At 41.0% G+C, this 12,007-nt stretch overlaps 1 protein-coding gene and 1 long non-coding RNA gene across 4 annotated transcripts in view; one reads left to right on the top strand and one right to left on the bottom strand.

The window, feature by feature from the left end:
• DPYD (dihydropyrimidine dehydrogenase) overlaps positions 1 to 10,883 on the bottom strand; it is a 617,920-nt gene extending 607,037 nt beyond the window's left edge. The window contains exon 1 of one of the 2 annotated variants that reach the window (XR_006103753.1): positions 10,666 to 10,869. The gene's annotated coding sequence lies outside the window, so the exon portion shown is untranslated. Of the gene's footprint in view, positions 1 to 10,665 lie in introns of both variants that reach the window. The other variant, XM_042465740.1, reaches the window with a different exon arrangement.
• Positions 10,884 to 11,797: 914 nt separating this feature from the next.
• Positions 11,798 to 12,007, top strand: part of LOC121929820 — a 33,749-nt gene continuing 33,539 nt past the window's right edge. Inside the window, exon 1 of one of the 2 annotated variants that reach the window (XR_006103754.1) lies at positions 11,798 to 11,849. This is a non-coding gene — a long non-coding RNA (uncharacterized LOC121929820). Of the gene's footprint in view, positions 11,850 to 11,874; positions 11,937 to 12,007 lie in introns of those variants that run through there. The other variant, XR_006103755.1, reaches the window with a different exon arrangement.

Raw genomic sequence — 12,007 nt, 5'->3', positions numbered from 1 at the left:
TGCCATTGCTTTCCCCTGACGCTGAGGGCATGTGCCTTGCCCAAAGTCACCCAGTGGAAAACATACATTAAAAGCTAGCAAGACATGTAATGAATGACTACATAATGGAGAAGAGACTGTTGGAAACTCTCCAACAGTGTTTCCCTTGTAGGATCTGTACAAACATAGGTATTGTGCATATATACTGCATAGTCTGCTAAATTTGCACAGATAAAAAAATATTCACTGTTTAATGATTACTCCAATAGCTAGCCATACATTTGTTTTATTTTTACATTCATCGCATTTATCTCCCGCCCCTTCATCAAGGAGACTAGAGAAGCAAACAAAAGACATATTCAGAACCTAAAACGACAACGGCAACCACACTTTAGTTATTTGGAATGTGTCTATTGTAAAGGGAACACCTGGAGCTGGCAGCAAAACAAAGTCTGGAGCTGGCAACCAGAGCAGCTTTCCTTCTAATGCCTTGAACTGCAATCATAGCCAGCAGTCCCAATAGTCTTTCCAGCTGGAGCTAGGAGGAATTGTAATCCAACACATTAGGGGTGGGGATTAAGTTGGAAAACATGGCACTGGAGGCACAATAGAATTTGTAAGGAATATGGAACTTATCAAAGTGCACATTTTCAAAAGGAGGGGAAGTGGAGGGGGAAGGAGCGGAAATGCTTGCTATGAAAGGGCCCTATGTTGTTAGCCAGGAAAGATTGCCTTACAATGAATAAAAAGGCTCTCAGAGGGTCATCCTAGATCAAGGACTTAATGAAAATGTGTCACCGTGGAGAGTGGCAAACTATCTATGACAGGAGAAAAATTGCCAAAAAGTTGAAGCAATCTGGATGATCTTTTTCCAAACTACCTTGGGGATGGCATGTTATCCATATATCTTGTCTAAACCAGCAGGAGAGACATAATTTTTTAAAAAGAAAGAAAGAAAGAAAGAAAGAAAGAAAGGAAATCCAAGAGGTAGCCACAGACACTAGCTGGCAATGTAACAAACCTAACCATCATATTTTAACATCATATGAATGAAGTCATAGACAGGGATATGAATGCTAAATGGCATAGTAAAGAAGTCCTGCTAAGATGATTCTAAAACCTCATAATAAGAGAACTGTGATTCTGTTGTTGCTGTTGTTGTTTAAAAAAAACTATCAAAGAGTGGGCCCAATGGAGCTATTATATTCATAGTTTGTATGTCAAAGTTCAATGAAAGATAGTTTAGTTTTAATCATTTAAACCTTTCCACTCATTTTCAGAGGTCAAAACCCACTGGATTTGTACAGAAACAGCAGTTCAAGAAAAAAAATGTAATAGACATTCACTTGAACACCTTGATGGATGGGAAAGGAGGAAAGAGAGAATCTCTAAGGAAGAATAGCTATCAATGAAACATTTCAGTTAGAGATGGTAGATTTTAAAACTGTTTTCTATCCATTGAAAAAGAGAAAGGATTAAAATATCCTAAAACCAAATACTTGCATCTTTATGTGTCTTGAAATCACAGTGACCCCATGCATTTCACAGGGTTTTCTTAGGCAAGGAATACTCAGAGGTGTTTATTTCAGTTTCCTCCTCTGAAATATAGGTTAGAGCACCTGGGATTCATTGGCAGTCTCCTGTCCAAGTATTAACCAGTGCTGGTGCTGCTTTACAAGATCAGATGGGATCTGATGCCTTTGGGATATTTAGGCAAAAACCAAATATGTCAACCCATTACTGTATTTTAAATTATTTACAAGAAATCATTCTGTTTGGGGTTATGTGCCTCTTCTTTTTTAAAATGTTGTGGAAGTACATAGCTTTAATTGTGGCATTTTAATTTAATTCATTTCCTGCCATCAGAAAGTTCAATCTAGTTGAAATGATTCTTTGTTGTCACATGCTACAAATCATGAAATTGGCCTGATTAAACAGTTAGAAGTTCAGAATTTATTTCCTAACTCGTGGGTCACCAAGTTGATCACGGGATATTACACTTTTTAAATTATCACATTGGGGGGATTTTATTTACTTTACTGCTGAACCCAATTTATATCTACTAAGAAGTAAGTCCCACTAGATTCAATGCACATTTCATTTATAGCAGGGTTGGGCAACCTCAGAAGGTTCGGGGGGCTATTTTCAACCTCCAGATCCCTCCACATGCTGAAGGTCAAACAGGGTTTTGGTTATTTAAAAAACTAAGATCAAAGTGGGACTACCAGACATTAATTTTCAGTTTTGGTTTTCCAACTTTTTTAAGCCATATGGGATTGTCTAATCCTCCAAAATCCCTCAGACTGTCACTCTTGAAAAGCCTGGTTTTTTCCCCCATCAGTTGTGGGGGATCAAGGTGAGTGAGAGTCCAAAGGATACAGGATTAGCCACATTTTGCCATTCCCCACAGGTATATGGCAAGGCCATAATCGTTTCCAGCAAAACATTTTCAACTCAGTTATATCACGTATAACTAATCTGCAAGAATGTTATAGCCTTATGGCAGGTGTATATACATCAGAAAACAGGTTTCTCATTTCTAATAAATATGGCAGTTGAGCAACAACAAGGTCTGGTATCAAGTCTTATGCAACTGCATAAGCTGGGCATCTGAGAAATTTGAATACGTCTACCTTTCCATTGTTTATCAATGGTTTTTCTAAGTGTCCATCAGCAGGCAAACCCAAGGTCTGGATGGCATCTTGCTACCTATGACTGAAATCCCACTTCCTTCACTCTTTGTTGTTGCTGTGTACCTTCAAGTCATTTCCAACTTAACTCCCTCCAACCTTTAATTATATGCGCTTATATGTAAACCTCATTTACTACTTAATTTCAATTTTACAAAACAACAAGAACACAACAAAACACAAAATACAAAAAGATCCGACCAGACCAGATAATAACACTGGGTTTATAACTCCCCTTCTCTCCATTCCCTAGCACTGTCCACTGAAATATGGTTATGATTGTATGACAATGAAGGATTTTTATGTGCATTGGCAGTGTAATTTCCTAAAAGTTCACAAACTCAGAGGGCTTATGTTTTGGAGATACGAAAAGGAAGAGATCATGAATTCCCTCCTTTGTTGTCACTAGTCATTTCAAGTACTGGTACTGTCCAACTACAGCTACACTAAAATCTTGAATGTCTGAGTTGTTGTCTATGTGGAAATGACCACTTCTCTATCAGAGAGGGCAAAGAAAAAACATAATAAAATGAATAATTAAGTTTCTTTTCTAGACTGAAAGGCAGAAATAGGCTACTTTCTCACAAGTCAATTGCACAGAATGATGACTGAACAGTTTGCTCCTTACCTTGCATTCTAGAAGGTTCAACAATCATGACTACCTGCATTTTTTAAAAAACAGACCACAGGCATAATGGCATGAAAGTTAAGAACAGCTAAATCTTAAAATCAATGGGATTCAAAATGTAAAGGCAGCCTCTCTCTGCATTGCTCTAAAAGTAAGAAAATCTATTACAAAGTCTGAATTCAATACTAATTTTGCTGTTATTCCTCTATTTCCTTTTCATTTATTTTCTACCTCCTTTTGCTCGTTTCTTCAGAACAGTTTAAACAAATGTACTGACAAGGCTACATGGCATGCAGTGCAGAACTTCAGCTTAAGACACTGGGAGAACTGTTTATTTGTCCTCTTCAAAAATGTAGGTTCAATTATGAAACAATCCAAAGAAACTAAGGGTGAAGTGCTCAGCAAGTCTAATGAAAAAAAATAAGAGAGTTATGCAACACAAGAACTATTAACACCAAGGTTTTTAAGGGCACTGAATTCAGACAGAAAACTGGATTGTTCTTTACCAAATCAAATGAACACTGGATCCCTAAAAAGGTTTGCCTTCAAGTGTTCAGTTTAAATTAGCTAAATGCTTTGCCTTCATTTAGACTTAAGCCCGAAGCATTCTCCCCTGGAACAGAAATTCCTCATGTCTCCAAAATGAAAAACTCTATTACCCCATGTTTAAAATTCACAATGTTATTTGTGGTCCTGTACACTTTGGTGTAGTGCTTTGACCATTGGACTATGACTCTGGAAATGAGAGTTCGAATTTATGCTCAAACATGGAAACCCACTGAGTGACCTTAGGCAAGTCACATTCAAACAAGTCTTGGCAAGGAGTCCCCATGATAGGATCATCTTAGGGTCACCAAAAGACCAAAATGACTTGAAGAAACACAACAATGCAAAAATCTATCATCTTTCTGCAGACACACACACACAGAGCCATCATCTTCCTGCAGACACACACACACAGAGCCAATCCTACTTAAAATGGCTTTTAAAACCTTCCTTAATTTTAGACACACTCTTAAAAGGCCTCACCAATCTAAAAATTAACTGACAACTTTCAGCCAACAAAGTTTTTTTTTCTTTCTTTTTCTTTTTTAAAAGATGTCTGGAGAGGCAAAAGTTACTCTCTACATAAATTATAAGATGTAGCCACATGGCAATCAGATTATCTGTCTTACCGTCAAATATTTTAAAGTCACAGTTGATGTGTGTGTGTGTGTGTGTGTGCTGTGACTATGCACACATAGACATATGTTTGTAAGTGATAGTGTGAAAGCTGTATGCCAGAAGTAAGGAAAATACTGGAAGATGGATAAGATGAGAAGATCATAGCACTCTAATCATATCACCAGGTGGGAGCCTAATGAACTAAATTTAAGATGGTCATTATCTCCAGAGGGTAAGAAAATAGCCATTCCTCATCTCCATGTGCTAATTAATTTAGATGTATGCTTATTTACAGCTGCCCACTGCCTAGCATTAAAGCTGTCCTTGAAGACTGTTCACCATGAAACACTCGCAGAGGGTAGATGACATACATATTTCCATAAGGCTGATTCAGCGAAAGCAACTTCTGTCTAGAGTCAAAGGCTCACTTGTTACATCTTCCAAGTTTTGATCTGCAAAATTCTATCTAAACCCAGATTAACATTTAGCAGAGTTCAGCCCACAATGGAAGAAGTGGAAAGAAAGGAAGTCTTTGCCATCTTTTCTTTGTTTTCCCCCTACAGCCCACTCCTTAAAAGTACATCAGGATGGAAGTGAACAAGACAATTCCACAAAGTTTTTCCCACTGTCTCTTTTTTCCAGCAGGAGGTTTCTGCTGGAGCCTGGTGCCCCCACAAAAGAAAAGGATTTGCTTCTGTTAATGGAATATAAAATCTGGATCCAACTCTGTACAGTGGTACCTCGGGATACAAAATACCCAGGTTACGAATTTTTCGGGATACGAAAAAATCCCATAGGGATTTATTGTTTCGGGTTACGAAAGTTTTTTCGGGTTACGAAAAAACTCCGGCGCTATTTTAAATGGAGCCGCGGCAGAGCCGCGGCTTTTTCCCCATTAGCGCCTATGGGTTTTCGGCTTACGAAGGCTTTTCGGGTTACGAAAGCGGCCGCGGAACGAATTATTTTCATAACCCGAGGCACCACTGTATCTGATAATAACATATATCTAAGAGACCACTTGTTTTCCAATGTCCTCTCAAAACACCTGAAAGCATTGACTGTCAACGCTTTATTTATTTACAATAGAGTTGGCCCTCCATATCCATGGATTCTTTATTCACTGATTCAACTATCCACAGCTTGAAAATATTTAAAAAATTATAAATTAAAAATAACATCCCCCCCCCAAGATTTACACCATTCCCTTATCAACAGGTTTTTTCTCTTTTAAAAACTGGCATAAGACAATAGAATAATAATAGAAAGTAACGGGAAAGTAACAAGCAGAGAATTACGGTAAGCCATGCAATTAGTTACTTTCCCCACAGAATTGTAGCAAGTAACAGCAACAGATTCCTTTTCTAACTCTGTAAAGTGTAACAGAACTTCATTTTAAAAAGGCAACTTCCCAGGTGGAGAGGTGGCAGTCCTCCACATGTTTTTGGGCAGCAACTCTAACCAGCACAGACAATGGTGAAGAATTTTGGGAGTTGCAGTCCAACAGGACTGCATACTGTATATACTCGATTATAAGTCGACTTCATGTATTAGATTAAGAGCCAAAATTATGGATTTTGATATGATCCTTGGATAAGTTGAGGGCAAAACTTAGGGGCGTGTAACAAAAGATCTAGAGAAGTGGTCCCCAAACTGTGCCCTTTAAGAGATTTTGGACTTCAGCTCCCAGTCTAGGATTAGGATTCTGGGAGTTGAAGTCGAAAATCCCTTAAAGGGCATGGGGAAAATGTGGAAAAACTCAAATAGATTCACTCTCTGTCAGGAATATAAAGAGAATTTTCTCAAAATGATGTATTGCTGGTATATGACTCCTTATAAATGAAACAAAATGTACAATACAGGTAACATAAAATGCTGGAAGTATCATAAACCAGAAGGGTCTTTTATTCACCAATGGTGGAAGCGCCCTAAAGCTCAAAAGTATTGGAAAAAAATACAGGGCTTGATGGAAGAAATATTAAAGATTAAGTTTCCATTAGACCCTCTTACATTTTTGTTGAATATGACGCATAAACTTAAAATTGAGAAAAATAAGGAACGTATAGTATTGTATATGGTGACTGTAGAAAGGACAGTATATGCAAAGCTCTGGAAACAAGAAAACACTCCATCAAAAGAAGAGTGGTTTGTAAAACTGAGGGAAGCCATGGATATGGATATTTTAACATCAGCTATGAAAGATTTAAATAGAAAGGAGGTGGCAGAAGCTTGGAATTGTGTTAAGTCTGTCATTATTAAATGAATCAAAAAAAAGAAAATCCTTAAAGGGCACAGTTTGGGTACCACTGATCTAAAGGAAAACAATGCGAAAGAAGTTCAAAAATTCCAGCAAGCATAATTGTTTGTGCTCACACTAAACCCTGGGGAGATGATAGAGGAGAGGTGGATCAGTGCTTCCAGGACAGATTATGCTCTTGCCTTTCACCAAGGATGGTTCCGTTTTTAAAATAAACGTTAAAGTACAGTACTTACATTGACTGTCAATCCTGGAAAGACAGATTTGAAGGAGAGGAGACAAGCTACTTGGGAAAAGGTAATAAATTTCTGTCCTTCCTGTACTATTCCAAGCCAATGACAAGTGAGACAAACTCTGAAAGGTGAAGGTTGTGTTGCCATTTCTACTATACAGTTGGCCATCCACATTTGTGGATTTGATTTTTGCAGATTTGATTATTTATCATTTCGTTTAATATGTTCTCGCTAGGAATTTTTAAGTCCTCCAATGCAATTCTGCTGGAGGCTGACCACAGAGCTGGAAAACCTAGAAGTTCCTAGAGAAAACACTTCTCTAGGCATTTGTAGGTCCTCCAGCATGATTCTATGATCAACCTCTGGCAGATGTTGACCACAGAGGTGCACTGGAGGACCTAGAGATTCCTAGAAAGATGTTCTCTAAGGTAAAAATAATAGGTTTATTATTATTATTATTATTATTAGTGGTTTTTCCACATCCACGGGGGGGGGGGTGTCCATCACCCCCATGAATGTGGAGAGACCACTGTATACAGTCGGAGTGCCTTGAAATAGGGGCAAGGATGTGATGTCCCAAGCTTCTTTATCTCATGATGCTTTTAAGATTGTTCTACAATCTTCTCTTTCCAAGGCTAGTTTTTATAGTAACACAGTTCGAGGAGGCCTGGCTCCAATTGTAGATTGTGGAGCACCACTAAATGGCAGCAAACTGGCTGCATCCTTCACTGGAAGTAAGCTCACATTTAGAAACTGAACCCAGTTAACATACTTCCAAGGAAAGAAAACTAGGATTATATGTTAGGCATGTGCATACACACACACTAATTTTCACCACAGATTATGAGAAAGCACTATTCAAGGTGGGCTCTTGGTATCTGCTGGGCTTTGGTGTCAGACCCTCCATGGATAACAAAATCCATAGATGCTCAAGTAGGTCCCATTAAACACAATGACATAGTAAAATGGTACCCCTTATATAAAATGGCAAAAGCAAGGTTTGCTTTTTGGAATTTATATATTTTTAAATATTTTCAAGCCATGGATGGTTGAATCTGTGGATGAGGAATGTCCATGGGTAAGGAGGGCCGACTGTACTTGTTTATTTGGAGCACTGATCTCTATGGATTTCTGCCAGAGGTGTCAAAACTTCCTGGGTCATCTCTGTGTTTCTTTCACACAATGCACTTTATCACATGGGGTATGGACACCCCTATCTGTTCAGAAAGTACGAGTGAAAGTGATCACACAAAAGGCTTTCTCACTACATTGCGCTGATCCTGTCATATCCTGTCAGTGTAATGGAATTGCATTAACGGGATGTTCTGATAATACTTTCACTCACGCTTTCTGGATGGGATAATGTCCAGATAATTGCGATTTAGTTTGAAAGTACTTGCCGTGATCGCAGGTGAAGCACAGGATAGGGACAGGACAATGACATCCCATTCCCATGCGATAAATTCCAGTGAGACTGTAATTATATTTATGGACAGAATTCAGAAATTGCAACTCTCAGCTTGGCCACTCTACACTGGTTTCATAGGTGGAAAGGGTTCAGAAGGCAAGCTGTCCTGGCCAAAATACAATGCCAGAAGTCCAGAATCCCTCCAAAGACCATAGTGGTAGAATTCAAAGATATAGCTGTGTTAATCTATAGAATCAGTAGAGAGATCATGTAGCACCACTGAGACTAACTGAAATAAAGAAATTGGCAGCATAAGCTTTCCTAGACTTCAGTCAACTTCCTCCATATGCATCTGAGGAAGTAGACTTTAGTCTAGGAAAGCTCATGCTGCCAATTTCTTTCTTTCAGTTAGTCTCAATGGTGCTACAAGATCTCTCTGTGCCTAAAGACCATAGTGAGTGATAACCGCTTTATTAAGGTGAGCTTGTTGTTGTTGTTGTGTGACTTCAAGTTGTTTCCAATGTATGGCAACCCCAAGGTGACCCTATCATGGGGTTCTGTTGCCAAGTTTCTTCAGAGGGAGTTCATCATTGCCATCCTCTGAAGTTGAGAGAGTGACTTGAACAAGGTCACCCAGTTGTTTTTTTTATGCTGGAGGGATTCAAACCATGTAGCTTACATCTTGTTTTGAGATGCTATTGGAGGAAAAGGTTGCAAAAGCTGGCCCTGAGCATTTTGTGCCTTTATTTTTTGGCCAATGATTACCACAAAATGGACTTTGGTATTTGTCCGAATGATCAATAGGGCTACCCCTGCCTTTACCTGGCTGTTGAAAGGGATTAATCTTTCACTGGTTTTAAAATGGAATCAAAGGGCACTGCAACCACTAAGAAGGGCATTCACCAGGGCTACCAAGGGATATCTAGTAGTGCTTTGACTGTTGGGCTCTGATACCAGAGTTCAAATCACCCCCGTGCCAGAGGAAACCCATTGAGGATATGAAGTCGAAGGCTTTGACGGCCAGCATCCATAGTTTTTTGTGGGATTTTGGGGCTATGTGACCATGTTCCAGAAGAGTTTATTCCTGACATTTCACCTACATCTGTGGCTGGCATCTGTGGCTGGCATTCTCTGAAGATGCCAGCCACAGATGCTGCCGAAATGTCAGGAATAAACTTTTCTAGAACTTGGCCACATAGCTTGAAAAACCCACAAAAAACTCATTGAGGATACATCTTTAGTGGTTGTTGTTGTTGCTTTGGTTGTGGGCCTTCAAGTTGTTTCTGACTTATGGCAACTCTAAGGTGAACCCCATCATGGGGTTTTCTTGCCAGGTTTCTTCAGAGGTTTCTTCAGAGGGGAGTTGCCAGTGCCACCCTCTGAGGCTGAGAGAGTGTGACTTGCCCCAAGGTCACCAGTGGGTTTCCTCAGCTAAACCAGAATTCAAACGCTGGTCTCCAGAGTCCTAGTCCAAGGCTCAAACCACCCCACTCCACTGGCTCTCACTTGACACCTCAGAGATGACAAGAAATGAGACAACAAATGAAAAGAGTGACACCTTCACAACAGAAATAGGCAAATTGGCCACTCTATTGTTGGGACATAAATCCTCCCAAATGTTTGTATGGCTGATTCTGTTACACCGTCCTAAGAAACACTGAGTTAAGTGGATCTATGTTTTGAGAATCCTGGGATTTGTGGATTCACACGGTCTATGGAAGCCTCCTCAAACTGCATTCCAGTGCAGAGGCGCCCTGGGTGACCTTGGACAAGTGGCACTCTCTCAGCCTCAAAGGGAGGCCAATAGGCAACAAAGTTTGCCAAGAAAGATAGAAAGAGAAAAATGACAGGATGGCTTTCAGGGTCGCCATGAGCCCAGCGGTGACCCCAGGTCCTCCTTTTGGAGGACACACCTTCCATGTCAGGCCTTGAAAAAGCCCCAACGGGCCTCCATTTTGAGCAGGGCGAAAAAGACAGAATTCCTGTCAGTGTAAAACGTCCTCCATTTGGCGCCTCTGCCTAAGAGGGAAGAAGCCAGACCAAGCTCCTCTGCATCCACACTGGAGAAATAACCCGGTTTGGCACCGCTTTAAGTGTCTTGGTTCAAGGCTATGGAATTCTGGGAGTTGGAGTTTGTTGGGGGGGCCAGAGCGAATTCCATAGCTTTGAGCCAGACAAGGACATAAAGCGGTGCCAAACCAGGTTATTTCTCCAGTGTGGATGCAACCTGAGCCTGATCCGCACTTCCAGTGTGGATGCAGCCAAGCCTGCCCTGCCACCCTCCCTCTTTCTCCCCTAGAAGTGGGTACCTCGATGTCCAGGGGATCCCGGCTAAGCCCCCGATCCATGGCGTCCTCCTCCTGGCTTTCCAGCAGCTCCCGCCCCGGAGGCAGGCAAGGCCAGAGGCGGACTAAATGCAGGGACTTGGCAGCAGCCTCCAGCCAGGGGCTCTGGCTTTTGCATGTTGCCAAGGTTTCGTTTTCATTCTCTTCAGGGATTCAGCTGCGTTTGGAATGGAAGAAGGAGAAGACAAAACGCCTCCAAGTGCCGACCAGGGAAATCTGCCTTGCCTCTGAGCATGTGCAGAGTGCCCTCTGGATTAGGCTTCCCATCCCAAAGGGGGGGGGACTACTCATTTTGGGGGACTTGGGTACAAAAGGCAAGAGAAGGAGGGGGACATTGGAGTCGGTCCAAACAGTCCCTGCAAGAACACACTGCAGAAACAATCCAGTTTCATAGAATCGTAGAGTTAGAAGAGAACCCAAAGGCTATCCAGTCCAACCCCTGCCATGCAGGAACTCTCAATCAAAGCATCCCCGACAGAGGACCATCCAGCCTCTGTTTAAAGACCTCCAAGGAGGGAGACTCTACCACTCTCCAAGGGACTGTGTTTCACTGTCGAACAGCCCTTACTGACAGGCTGCTTTAACTGCTCAGGGAATTGTAGTTTCTTGGGACACAGACACCAGAGCTCTCTGGCCGAGAAGGCTAAAAATGCCTTGCAAAAGTACAGTTCCCAGGATTCCCTAGCCTTAAATCAGGACAGTCAAAGCAGTGTCAACCTGGATTGTTTCTGCAGAGCAGATGAGTCTTTGGGGTTATTTGGGTGCTGGATTGAATCTTTGGGTTTATTCTGGTGTTTATTCTGGCTGAATCTGGGTTGTCCACATACATTTCGAATGTGTCCAATTAAGTTCTTTTTGGCAGCCATAATCTCTCTGGGCTGGTGGGTTCCCAAGGGTTATTGATAGATTGTTGTTATTTAGTATGACTGCGCGAATAATCTCACTCACAAATTTCTGCCTACAAAGAGGCCTCTGGCCTCACAGGAATGGAGACATATTGGATTGCAAAAGAGGTGTCCTTGTCAATATGCCAATGGACTTTAAATTTCCTGGACTTTGCCCAGTTGCCTCATGGCCAGACAAGGAGGGGCCGGCTGCTAAAGATACCCTCAGCATTTGACTAACATCTTTAATTTTTCTTCTGTTTGGTACGTAACATCTTGCCTGATGAAGAAGCCAGTGGAGCTTTGAAAGCTTGCAACAAGCATATTGTGCATTTCGGTTGGCTAATAAAGGTATCACTACTTGGAGGATTTTTGTTTGAATTTCAGATTTGTTATTCACACTTTGGAATTGCATCTTTGCA

Source organism: Sceloporus undulatus, chromosome 4 (assembly GCF_019175285.1).
Source record: "Sceloporus undulatus isolate JIND9_A2432 ecotype Alabama chromosome 4, SceUnd_v1.1, whole genome shotgun sequence".
Taxonomy (NCBI): domain Eukaryota; kingdom Metazoa; phylum Chordata; class Lepidosauria; order Squamata; family Phrynosomatidae; genus Sceloporus; species Sceloporus undulatus.
This window is presented reverse-complemented; position numbering and strand designations above follow the sequence as displayed.